The 13,918-nt window shown below is 37.3% G+C and overlaps 1 protein-coding gene across 1 annotated transcript in view; it reads left to right on the top strand.

The window, feature by feature from the left end:
- Positions 1 to 7,218: 7,218 nt before the first annotated feature.
- Ipo11 (importin 11) overlaps positions 7,219 to 13,918 on the top strand; it is a 205,125-nt gene continuing 198,425 nt past the window's right edge. Inside the window, exon 1 of the mRNA XM_076857235.2 lies at positions 7,219 to 7,368. The gene's annotated coding sequence lies outside the window, so the exon portion shown is untranslated. The remainder of the gene's footprint in view (positions 7,369 to 13,918) is intronic.

Genomic DNA, 13,918 nt, shown 5'->3' with positions numbered 1-13,918 from the left:
CCAGGGGTCGCCGGAAACTGTAATCAGCAGCTGCAGGAAAGCATGGACTCGAGAGCGACGAATCCCAGAAGGCACCGCGCCACCGAGTCTGACAGTTTGGATTGGCTGGCTTAGAGTTGGGGCGGGGTACCTCGTCGCCGTCCACAAGGAGCTGGCGGAGAAGCTGTGTGGTACTCGAAGCGTAAGGTTTAAGTTATTTAATGTGGTTAAGCCTCCTCTATTAGGCCAGGTTCTGGGATCGCTGACATCCAGAGAAGTTTTCCTTCACGTGTCTCTTTCCTGTTTACGTGCAGATTGCAGGGTGGAAACTCCTTACGTTTCTCCTCTGCTTGCTGTATAGAAAGGAACTCCGAAAATGGAATTAGCCTCTAGTTCCACTAGCGCTTCTGATTCCTTTACTTCCCTTTGTGCTTCATCATTCATTCTCTGTACATTTTTTTTTTGAGCCCCAGCTGTGTATAGGCCACTGCTGGAAATTCACGGTTACATATTAGATATGTAACATATTACATATTACATATGCTCTCAAAGTTTATTCCACTGAGAGATCAACCAAAAGCTCCAAAACGCTGTAAGTGTGGTAATAGGTATGTATTGGGTGTTGTAATAGGAGTGTCAACCCGACTGTAACCTCCATGCATACAAGATCTGCGTCAATTTCATCTTCCAATGTAGTGGCTCTCAGTTTTAAAATTTTCAGTGTATACTCTATGGAAAAAAGTCTTTTCCTGTCATTACTAAAGAAAACTGTTTTGCTGAGCAATTGATTGTGTGCATTCCCCCTTGTTTTCGTATCACAGTTTGTGTTTTTCAAAATGCTTTGTACATAATTCTTGTTTTCTATTATTTTTTTTTTCCTTTGGTAGCAGGGATTGAACCCAGGGGCGCTTAACTACTGAGCCACATTCCCAGCCCCCTTTTAATATATTTTTAGAGACAGGGTCTCACGGAGTTACTTAGGGCCTCGCTAAATTGCTGAGGCTGGCTTTGAATTCATGATCCTCCTGCCTCAGCCTCCTAAGTCGCTGGCATTACAGGCGTGTGCCACCAAGCCTGGCTATTTTCAATGAAACATGAAGTCGTTTGGGCAAGCATGATTATCCTGTTTTACACTTGAGGGAATCCAGTCTCATAAAGAATAAAAGTATTTGCCTAAGTGCTACAGGTGTCAGAGATGGGGGTGGAACCTAGTTACTATGTCAAAATAAGGCACCAGCATACCTCCTGTGGGCTTCATTGGTTTCTACTTCCAGCTCTGTGTTGGCATCATAGTCCTTTGCCTTCATTGGTCAATGGACAGTGAAGCAAAAAGGTACTAGCTCAGACATTCCAACTATAATTTAAATCAATTTTATTTTTTAATGACAATGTAAAATAAGATCCAGAGGATCTGAAAATATTAAGTTTAAAGATTAAATCTTTGACATGAATGTTAAAGTAAGCTATGTCTGTGTTGGAAGTGTAACTCAGTTGTAGAGCACTTGCCTACTATGCTAAAGATTCTGGGTTGGATCCGTAGGAATGAGAAAGGGGGAAAAAAGGCTACATCCAAGTTAATAATCAATGCATAAAGTAAGTAAAGCTAATTTTATTTTTTCCACCCCTAAGAATTTCCAGGGACCCAAAGATAGGACAGCTACATTGAAAACAAAATCACAGAATCAAACCAAAAACTTAACTTGTAAAAGTCCTGGAAAATACAGAAAGTAGAAAAAAGATGAAAATGTTACCTATGATTTTATTATGCTGGAATAATTTATGATCATTTTGACACATTCTTTTTTTGTTGTTTTAGTAATTTTTAGTAATGCATGTTTTTACATAGGGTATACATACAATTTATTGTTTTTTTTTCCATAAATACAATAACATAAAAGACACTTGTGTCTATAAGTGTAATTCAGTAGTAGAGTAAGTGCCTGGCATGTAGAAGCCCCTGGGTTTGATCTCCAGTACCACAAAGAAAAAACACTTTTTCAAGTAATTTCATATCCTGGATAATCAATATTCACAGCTCCTGAAGAAGAATATTTCATCTTGTGAATGTATATGTTTACTATTAAATCATTTCTATACCATTTGTCATGTAAAAAAAAATTGAGTCTTATACATTTTAGTGCATTCATGAAGAATATTTCTATATCCTTTAGTATAGAGTTCCAAGAATGAGATTATTTAGTCAAATTATATGAACATTTTAGTCTTTGGATATATATTGACAATTTATTTTCAGAAACAGTTTAATCAATTTTCATTTTCACCAGAAGAATATGAGAAATACCCACTTCACTTTATTTTTGCTATTATGTTTCTTTTTCCAAACTAGAAATAATTGTATTTATTATTTTGAATGTTCAAGCATTACTTGAATAAATACATAAATAAAAAACATTTAGATACTAAAAGATTGTAGATGATGAAACTATCCAGAATTCACACCTATTAAAATATTGGTGTGTGTTTTTCAGAATTTTTGGATACATAAAACTTCTTCCTATTCTTACTTAACTAAATATTCTGGGCATCTTTTAATGTTAATGAATAAAATCTGCATCATTTTTAACAGGCACTCAATTGAATGAACATATCATAGCTAATATAATCAATCTTTGCTAAAAGAATTTGTTATAGTTTGAAGTTTTGAATAAAAATTAATCTACTATGAATTATAGTAACAAAGATGAATTCATTTCTCAAAGTCTTAATCCTTATTTGGTATGTTATAAACATCTAATGGGTAAACTTGTAAACATCCAATGAGCTGTATTATAACATAGACTTGCCCAAGTCCTAATTTTGTACAAGTTGCAATAATAATGAAGTGTAGTAATTTCTCTTGCTGCTTTAACAACATAGATTTATTATCTTGGGATATGGAGATGAAGTTAAGAATAGTCTACAGGGCTTTTTTTTTTTTTTTTTCCCCAGAGGCTGTGGGGAAAAAACTTTTCCCTTATTTTTCCAACTTCTACAGGTTGCTCACATTCTAGCTCATGGCCCCCACACCGCTCTGACCCCTACTAGCATGGTCATATTTTATTCTTTCTGACACTTTTTTAAATAAGTGCAAATTATTTATATTGATTATTTGAAAGGGAGCAACTTAATGCCTAATGACCCCGGCCATTTGGAAGGAGCCTGGAAGAAAGCAAGAAAGTTCAGAAGTCAGTAACTCATTGTCAAAAAATACATGCTCTGAAGTTTACTTTCTTTATTCACAGAAAAGCTCCTCTGTCCCTTATTCAGTCTCTTTATTCTTATTTTAGGCCCTAATAGTTTAAAAATAAGCATTATTTTAACTTTAAAATATTTTGGAAAGCATTGTCTTTGTTGGCCAAAGATAGGAATGAGTTCTTTCCTTTAGTTGGGCTGATACCCTGTGGAGAGGTAAATGTTTCAGGACACCTAGAGACCTGGATTCCTCAAAATATCCCTTTGCTTTCCCCTTATTTTCTATTAAAATTATAATAATCTTTTAGATATAATCACACAGATTTTTGCTCTGATGGTGTGATAATTTACACTTGTATGTACCTGTACAGAGTCTGCAGCTCTGCTATGCTCAGGAGGAGAAAGTGTTGGAACTTTCATGGCCTTTTTTTGGACAAATGAGGCTGATAACAACAGGGTTCAGTCATATCTTTATGACCTGATTGGGCAGGCTTAATTGGCACACCCCTTTTCCATCTTTGGATTTGATTTCTTGTAAGAGCTTTGCAAGCATTCATGTGTTGAAAATTTTTTAAACAGAGTGTATAGTTTTAATTAGAAAATGACTATATGAACTATTTTACAGATGATCATGGGAGAAGATAAAACACAAGAGTGTCATTCATTTCATTATTTTTGATGAAGTTGGAAAAATTAAGTACTCTGACTTTAGTAATATTCAAATGAAAAACTGACAGCTTGAATACATTTGAAATCATTGTCACAGAAGATTGGGGTTAGTTTTAGTCCAATAGTGTGCCTAGTTTTTTTTGGTATAAAAAGTGTGTTTAAGGCAATTTCTCAAATCTTCCTTCCAAGCCCCCTCTCTGACACGCTTGATTTTTAAAAAACCCTCTTATGAAAACTCCAATGATTACATTTGATCTGCAGGATAATCTAGAATTATCTTCCCCTACCAGGATCCTTACATTGGTAAAATCTCATTTGTTAAGTGAGATAATGCATTTACAAGTTTGGGGGATGCGGATATGGACGTGTTTTTTGTACCTGTCATTATATACATACTGTATCTGAGTTTGGGTCTGTGCTCGTCCACTTAAGAATCTAACTTTGGAAAAATGACTTAATTCCTATGAACATCATCTTTTAATCTGTGAAATGAAGAAAAGACCACTCTCCATTCTAGATGAGGGTGATGAGAACTTATAAATTACATAAGATGTCACAAGTTAAATGCCAGTCCTTAAAAACAGAATAGTTGACATATAGGAAATTCTGGTTTGTTTTTGTTTTTTAAACAGGGTTTCTCTTGAGTTGTGCAGGCTGGCTTTGAACTTGTGTTCTTCTTACCTTAGCCTTTCAAGAGGCTGGGGCTGCAGGTGTACATCACCATGCCCCACACATAAGAAGTATTTATTGGAAGTTAATTATAATAATGTAATTATTGAGGCAGAATGAGTGTTACTTATTATTGTGATGAGTTTTTTTAATTTACTTAAGATTGACAGGGAATGGAAATCAATGTTTTTTTTTTTTTTTTAAATTTAGCATTTGCTTCATTAACTTTCTGCTTTTCCTTTACTGTTCTCAGCTATATATGGGGGAAAACAGAATTTATATTAAGATTTCAGATGTATCACAACAGGCCCAATGGTGTTAATTTAAATATTTGTTTACTCTTTTTTCTAAAAATCCTGAGAAAATGACATGATTTATTCAGTTGTACATATTTATTTTGTTCATAGTATGTGACTAGCTTTTATATTCACAGTGCCTAGGACCCCCAAATGGATTTGGTATCCTTATATTATTGGTAAAATTTGCATACATGTATTTTTATGGTTTGGTTTTCTTTCTTTTTTTTTAATTTTTAAATTTTTTTTTTTTTTTTTTTTAGTTGTAGGTAGATATAGTACCTTTTTATTTTATCTATGTGGTGCTGAGGATCTAACCCAGGGCCTCACACATGCAAGTGCTCTACTGCTGAGCCACAGCCCCAACCCTGGTTTTCTTCCTTTCTGTTTTTTTTTTTTTTCTTTTTGATCCCAGGGATTGAACCTAGGGGTGCTTAACCACTCAGCCACATCCCCATCCCTTTTTATTTTTATTTTGAGACAGAGTCTTGCTGAGTTTCTTAGGACTTCACTAAGTTGCTGAGGCTGCCTTTGGACTTGGATTGCTCCTGTCTCAGCCCCAAGAGTCACTGGGATTTCAGGCTTTCACCTACCACACCTGACACATTTTTCTAATGTAGAGATTTCCTTTGATTTCCAAATGGTCCATTATCCAAATAGGCGAGATCTACTCTTCTAAACCAGTTTTTCTTCTATTTTGAATTAGGTAACTTTTTCTACATCAAAATTCCTTAGAGTCCTGTTTCTCATACTGTCATCTGTGGACTGGCAGCATTGGCATCATCTGGAAACTTCTTTTTTCCTTTTTTTGGTACTGGAGATTGAGCCCCAGGGTGCTTTTTCACTGAGCCACATTCCCAGTCTTTTTTGTTTTTATTTTGAGACAGGGACTTGCTAAGTTGCTGAGAAACTCACTTAGTTGCTAAGGCTTGCCTAGAACTTACAGTCCTCTTGCCTCAGCCACCTAAATTACTTGGATTACCAGCTTACACTGCTGTACTCATTATCTGGAATTCATTAGAAATAAAAGAATTTTAGGAAACATCCCAGACTAGATTAATCAGTCCTATATTATAACAAGATCCCTACATGACTTGACACACAGTTAAAATTTGAGATATATATCAATAAAATGAGAAGATAGAGTTTAATAAAAAGAAAATGAAGCATGGTCAAAATACCATCCAGCTTCCAGATGTGGTGGCATATGCCTGTAATCCCAGCAATTGGGGAGACTGAGGCAGAAGAATGGCAAGTTCAAAGCCAAATGTAGAGGGCTGGGGTTGTGGCTCAGTGGTAGAGCACTTGCATAGTATGCACACATACTGAGTTCTACTCTCAGCACTGCATGTAAATAAAATAAAGGTCTATTGGTAACTAAAAATATATTAAAATATATTTTTTAATATATTTTAATTAAAATATATTAAAAAATATATTAAAAGGGGGGAAAAGCCAGATTCAGCAATTTAGTGAGGCCCCTGAGTTCAATTCCTGGTACCAAAACAAAGCAAACAAAAAAACACCCAACTAGTGACAGGCCCAGTTAGCATTTGGCATTTACTTCCAAACATGGAATCTTACCGAACATCATTTTGTAACCTACTCCTCTAATGCATTGCTAATATATTACTGTGCCAACAAATATGCTTCAACATAAATTTAGATGACTAATTTGTATTATCAGTGAATGTATTCTGATTTAGTCATTACTCTCTAATGGTCTTTCAATTAATTTTTATTTCTTTACTTTAATAAACAGCCCTTGTGTAATGAATATCCTTGTAATGTAGTGTTTACCATTTGGGTCCAATCTTAAAGATCTTAAACAGTATCTGGTACATTCTACATGAGCAACAAATGTTTACTAATGTTTATGAACACAACTATTTCTTTACAATCTGTCTTTGTGTAAAGATAAGAAAACAGATCAGTAAGCTAGCTAGTCGCAGAAGCAATCAGAAGTGGCCCTTTTAAATCTTTCCACCCTTGCTGCTGCTTTGGAGTAGAGCGCCAGAAAGTTCAAGAACTTGAAAAACATTTGTTGGTAAGGAGGGTTGACTGGTGGGAGTAAGAGTGTAATAATCATTCTCTGCGCTGCGAGACCCGTAAACAAGCAGTTCATATCTAGAAGAAAAAATGTTTCTGACTTCAGTTCTAGGCAATCCAGGGGACAACTGATTTTTCCAGTTTAGGGCAACGCGGATTTACTGTTGCCATGGTTACACATTCAGCAGTCGGGGCTCTACTACGCATGCTCACATTGTTGATTTGGATGCCGGGCGCCTTTAGGTTCGAAGAGAAAGCTCCGCCCACTCCTTTTCACCGTTCGCCTATCGTCGTCTTTTGGCTATCACGCGCATTGGAAATCTGTGACGCAATATCAGCGCGTCCACGTCGTTTGGAGTCGCGACGCTGAACATGGCGCGTTCCTAGAATCCGCTTTCGGCATCAGTAGGCGGCAGCGTGTGGACTGGCAGTGTGGGGCGCCGTACCAACCGACGCCACTTCGTTTTAAGAAGTGGGAGCCGGAGGGCCGGGTCATTCCGGACCGAACCAAACGGTGAGGCCCAGGCCCGAGAGCCGCAGAACGCGCGCGGGCAGAAGGAAGGAGTGGGTTGGGCAGCTGAGACCCGTGTAGAGAGGGAAGAACGTGGAGCTACCGAGAATTGAGGTATAGAGCAGTAAGTAGCGAGGGCGGCCTGCAGGCTTGGCTCTGTGTAACTCCTGGAATCCCTGGAAGCAGGGCGCTCGCCGAGTTAGCCGATCATCAGAGAGCATGGTTGTGGAGGAAAATCAGGGTGCTTCGTTACAGGGACGAGTGTGCCAGGCACAGCGGAGTTGAGGGTACCCGTTGTGGCTGCGATTGCTGGCCTGGGTGGTATATTTGCCCTTGGGGGATAGGTGATGCAAACTTTGAGAGAATTTTATCTTTAGTATCAAATTAGTAAATATGGTATTGCATATTCAGCCTTGCTGGTAAGAGCAATACTGTGAAATCTTTAAACTGCTTTGCCTTTAATTAAAAAGTGAAGGAAGTTAGCATTTTCGGAGAGGAGTTTCTTGCTGAGGTATAGTCGCCAATGCTCAATCTCAGCGACTCCTGCAGATTTATGTTTGGGTATATTTATGATTCAGCAAAACTATTTAAGGCCCATTGCATTTGTCATTTTTCTTTATTTTTGTGAGCTGTTGGTTAATGAGAGAAGTAGTCTTATCTAAGTGATTTGGCTAAATAAATAGCAAGGACTGGTAAATTAATTGCCTTCTGGTGCCAAGATTACAATTGACATACCTCTTCTTTACCACAATTTAAAGGAACTCAGTTACTGTGCAGTAGTGCCCTTGAGGTTTGGTTATTTAGAATGAAATAAGGAAGAGCAGTTCTCAGCCTTATTGAGTCCTACCCCCGACCTCTTCCCTGTGCATGTGGATTTCCCTTCTCCATTTTCGCCTTATTTAAAACTTACCTGCTCAGCACAGAGGCTTCACATTAAGCATAAGTGATTTCACTTTATGATACAACCATTGTATGGCATCTTTTCTTACATCTTTCTTCACTGATTTTGGTGAAATTAGGAAATTTCTTCCTATTTTTTTGTAATAGAATTGCAAATTTTATTTTTGGATGGAACTAGCACAGGAAATTGTGGAAACAGAATGGATTATAATATATGACAGTAGGTTGTGACCATATATTATAACCTTAGGACAGAAGGGTATTCTTTTTTGGGGGAGTAGGGAGCTAACCAGGGATTGAACCCAGGGGCACTGAGCCACTTCCCCAGCCCTATTTTGTACTTTATTTAGAGACAGGGTCTCACTGAGTTGCTTAGTGCTTGGCTAAATTGCTTTGAAGTCCCGATCCTCCTGCCTCAGCCTCCCCAGCAACTAGGATTACAAGCTGCGCCATTGCTCCAGCTCAGAAGGGTATTCTTTGCCATAGTTACATTTCCTAAAGTTAAAAAGGATACCCATTACAGATGAATTTGATTGAAGTAGTATGATTGGAGATTCTAAACAAGTACAGATTATTTGGCAATTAATAGAAAAATCTTTATATTTCATGATATTATTATGAATGTATTTACAATCAGAATCAAACCAGAAACCAAAATAATCCATGTGGTCATATGACATTTAAAATACACCAGAGATCTTGGGGAAAGGCAATTTTAGTTGGATTTGGATCTTTGTGTTGTATGTATGTGCATATGTAATTTAATTTCATTTCTCCTATTTTAGTATTACTGGTAATAGTATTTGTTCTTTTCTTTATCAGATGGGCATTATTAGTTAATTCCAGAGTGTTTTAGGGAATGGCCTGGTAAATTTGGTGCAGGTGTGTCTGAAGTGTCCTTTGGTTTTTAAAATATGGAACTGATTACATCTCAGTCCACAGAGTTTAAGCTGAATCAGTGTTGCACACCCTTGCTACTTAATATGTTATATATTGCATTACCTAGGAGTTAGAAACTTAAAATCTCAGGCCCAACTTGAAAGCTACTGATCAGAATTTGCATTTTTACAAGATATTCAGATGATAGGAATTCTCAATGAAGTTTGAGATACACTGTTTTTATTGGTGAAAGTTGAAGAAGACAGAGATCAGGCACAAGCCTCCATGAAAATTAGAGCATTTAAAAAAATCTGAGATGATTTTATGCTGATTATCAGGTCTATTCCTCTGGTGAATCTGGGGCCTAGAAATGGTAAGTGACTTTCTTAAGATCTCACATACCTAAATTCATAACCCAGGCTCTGATTCATTTCAGTTCTTTTCTGTTGCTGGTCACTGGCAGAATTCATTATATTTAAACTGAACCAAAGCATTCATGAATGCAAGCTAGGTATTCATTGAACTGTAGACATTTTTAATTTGTTTTAAATACACTACAGCAGAATGCATTACAATTCTTATTACACATATAGAGCACAATTTTTTATATCTTTGTATATAAAGTATATTCATACCAATTCATGCCTTTATAAATGTACTTTGTTTTCTTTTTTTTGCATTACAATTCTTATTACACATATATACCACAATTTTTCATATTTCTATATATAGGTATGTTGACACCCAATTCGAGTCTTCATACTTTGGATATGATGTCCATGTACTTTGGATATGATATCTAATGTACTTTGGTTAATGATGTTCATTATATTCCACCATCCTTGCTATTCCCCTGTCCCCTCCTTTTCCCTCCCACCCTTCTGCCCTATCTAGAATTCATCTATTCCTCCTATGCTCCCCCTCCCTACCCCACTATGAGTCAGCCTCCTTATATCAGAGAAGGCATTTGGCATTTTTTGGGGGGGCAGGATTGGCTAACTTGACTTAGCATTATCTTCTCCAACGCCATCCATTTACCTGCAGATGCCATGATTTTATTCTCTTTTAATGCTGAGTAAAATTTCATTGTGTATATATGCCACATTTTTTTATCCATTCATCCAAATGTTTAGTTACGGATGGACACAGTATTTTTATTTTGTTTACTTATTTTTATGTGGTGCTGAGGATTGAGGCCAGTGCCTCACATGTGTGAAGCAAGTACTCTGCCACTGAGCCACAACCTCAGCCCATGCTTTTTGTTTTTTCTCTTACAAACATGTCTGCCTCTGTCTCTAATTATATTCTAAACTTTCTGTCCTTTGGGGCAGAAAATTCTCCCTGTGTTAATTTACTAGGGCTGCCATAACAAAGTGCCAAACTGAGTGGCTTAAACAACAGAAATTTATTTTCTCACAGATCTGGAAGTTGAAAGTTCAAGGTCAAGGTGCTGGTAGGTCTGGTGTTGTCTGTCCTTGGCTTGCAGATGGTTACCCTCTTGCTATCTCTTCATATGATTGTCCCTTCACGTACAAGCACCCCTGATGTCATTTCCTTTTATAAGGACCCAAGTTGTATTAGATTAAGGACCCATCCTAACAGCCTCCTTTTATCTTATTCAATCAGCTGTTTAAAAACCTTATCTTCATACACTGAGGGTGCTGTCTTTAGGATTTCAACATGTGAATTTTGGGGAAACTGTTCAGTCTATGACACTTTGTTAGCCCTCTTTCACTCTTAACTGGCACTAATTTACTAGGATTTAAGCATACTTTAGGTCTCTCATCTTAAATATATCCCCTTCACCCTAGATTCCTCTTCAACTTTATCTGTAATTTCTGTAATTATTTCCTGTAACTTTTTTTCTCCTGTATTGAGGGTTGAATCTAGTGGTGCCTTACGACTGAGCTACATCTCCAACTTTTATTTATTATTTTTTTGGAGACAGGGTCTCACTAAGTTGCTTAGGACCTTGCTAAGTTGCTGAGGCTGACCTTCAATTTTTGATCCTCCTGCCTCAGCTTCCAGAGTCTCAGGGATTATAGGCTTGTGCCACCATGCCCAGCCTTTCTCAACATTTCTTGAAAAAGTTGTCTTTATTCATTTTTTAAAAATCTCATTACATTTTTCTCCCAGTATTTTGATGTCTGATAATCTATTGCAGTCACTGAATTTCATGGGGTGGTGTTCAACATTGACCTCACTATTGCTAAAGCTAATGGCATCTTTTTAAACATTTGTCATTTTGACTATCTTCCTTGAAATTTTCTTATGCTTTTGGGACATATTTTCTCTCTTTCCCTCTATCATATTAGCCAGTCTTTTCTCTCTCTCTTTTTTTTTTTCTCTTCTCTTTTTTCTTGGAACACTTCACATGTTTTTTTATACTCTGGGATACTATCTTCTGCTCTCTTTTCCCTGTGTCTACTCTCTGTGAATGGTCTCATCTTTGGTGACCTCAACTAGCTTTGTTTTGAAGACTCCCTAATTGTTGTCATTTTAGTACAGCTTGATCTTCAACTTTGTTGCATTATTGTGATCCTAAGATACTTTAAACTTATGTCAGAAAAATTATGTATCAAGCTTAATTTTCTCTTCCTTTTGTGACCCATTTATTCTGTAGTCACTTGGAAAAACCCAAGATATGATCTCTTCACTCTTATTACTTTGTGTACTACCCTTCTTTTCCCATCCTTCCATTACCTGTTTATTTACCAAATCTTGTTTTACCTTGTTTCTCTGGTTCTTTTTCCCTGCTGCTCCTATGTTGGTTTGGGCTATCGTTTATCTGGACTTTTTTCCCCCCCATTTTGTGTCATTAGGGATTTGAACCTAGGGTCTTAGGCTCTACCGAGGAGCTATATCCCCAGCCCTGTCTGGGCTTTGTTATAAATCTTCTAAGTGATTTCTGGCTATGAAGTGTGTATTCCATCCTTCTTTACTCTTTTTCTGCATGCAGATTATGGTGGTGTTTTAATTTCAATATGCAAACTGTAATATTAAAATTCCTACTACCTAGTTTAGGAAGTAAGGACTTCAGTGAAATGGATCTTGCTTGCTTTTCTCACCTTCTGCTCATGTTCTGTACTGCTTGCTTCACATCCTTATATCATGGTGAACTATTTACAATTCCTCAAAAGTATTGGGGTGTTTTATTTTAAGATTCAGACCTTGATGTGTCTATAAATGTACCCATCACCTGTCTGACAAACATCCATAATGCTCACTCATCACTCAGCTGAAATACTATGTTTCTTTTACTCCTGGAAGACTCTCCCAACCTCCAGAGAATGATTTAGGTCCTCCTCTTACCTTCTTACATAGCAGCTTATTTTTGCCTTTAATACTGTATTGTAATTGTTGTCTTTTTTCCTCTATAGTCTTAAATGCAAAGATTTTCTTATTTTCAGTGCCTGGTTGATAGAGGCTGCTGGATTGTTGATTATTGTGAATGTAAATTGAGTAACTGGAGTTGAAAGAAGGTAGATTGTTGTATCCTCTGGGGGTTAGACTTGAAAAAGAAGAGTCTTGAGTACTAGTTGTAGCTTAACACAACTAAAAGCAGAGATTGGAATTTTTTTGTACAATTCATTTATTTCATAATTATTCATCACTTTCATATGTGATTCATCATGTTCATTTTCTAGATTATAGGACATGGTTTTAAACAAATGAAAGTCTTTGGTCTTCGGACCTTAAATTCCGATCAGGAAAATCTATACTATAAACACATTATACATATTAGAATGTTCGATACTTAATAGTGTTACGCAAATTAAAAAGGCAATCAGGACCAGAAAGTTTCTGGATTGAGGAATCAACTATTTTAGATTGGCTGTTTGGGAACATCTTCTAGTGGAGGGCACCCTGCCTGGTCATAGTTTCTTATCATTGAAACAAAGTGCTCTAACTAGGGCTGGGGATGTGGCTCAAGCAGTAGCGCGCTCGCCTGGCATGCGTGCGGCCCGGGTTTGATCCTCAGCACCACAAACAAACAAAGATGTTGTGTCCGCTGAAAACTGAAAAATAAATAATAATAAAAAAATTCTCTCTTAAAAAAAAAAGTGCTCTAACTAGAATACTTGCTGTTTTTCTTCTTTTTTATTTGTGTGTGTATGTTGGGAGGTGGGGCGGTGCTGAGGATATTTAACCCAGAGGTGCTTTATCCTTGAGGTACATCACTGCCCACGCCCCTTTTTGTAATTTTTAATTTTGAGACAGGGTCTTGTTAAGTCGGCTGAGACTGGCTTTGAATTTTCAGTCCTCTTACCTCAGTCTCAGATTATAGGCTCTTTTACTTTTTTTTTTGGTGGCGGGTGGGGGGGTGGGGGGGTGGGGGGTAGGTACTGGGGATTGAACCCAGGGGCCCTTTACAACTGAGCTACATCTCTAGCCCTATTTATTTTTTGAGACAGGGTCTTGGTAACTTGCCTAGATTGATTTATTTTAACTGCTTTAGCCTCCTGAGTTGCTCTGATTACAGGTGTGTACCACTGTGCCTACTTGCCATTTAAAGAACTGATATGGATAGCTCCAGGGTGATAGAATTTTGTGCATTTTGGTATTGGGGTTTAACTCAGGGCCTTGCATGTGCTAGACAAATGGTTTACCACTGAGCTATATCCAACTCTTTTTTTAAAAAAAAAATTGAGATGGGTTCTTGCTAAGTTGCTAAGGCTGGTTTTGAACTTGAGATTCCTGCCTCAGCCTCCTAGATGGTTAGGATTACAGGTGTGTGCTACCATGTCCAGCAGGTATGAAGGTGATTTTAGTG

This window comes from Callospermophilus lateralis, chromosome 5 (assembly GCF_048772815.1).
Source record: "Callospermophilus lateralis isolate mCalLat2 chromosome 5, mCalLat2.hap1, whole genome shotgun sequence".
Lineage (NCBI taxonomy): Eukaryota > Metazoa > Chordata > Mammalia > Rodentia > Sciuridae > Callospermophilus > Callospermophilus lateralis.
Note: the sequence above shows the minus strand (reverse complement) of the source record. Positions and strands in the feature narration are given on the sequence as shown.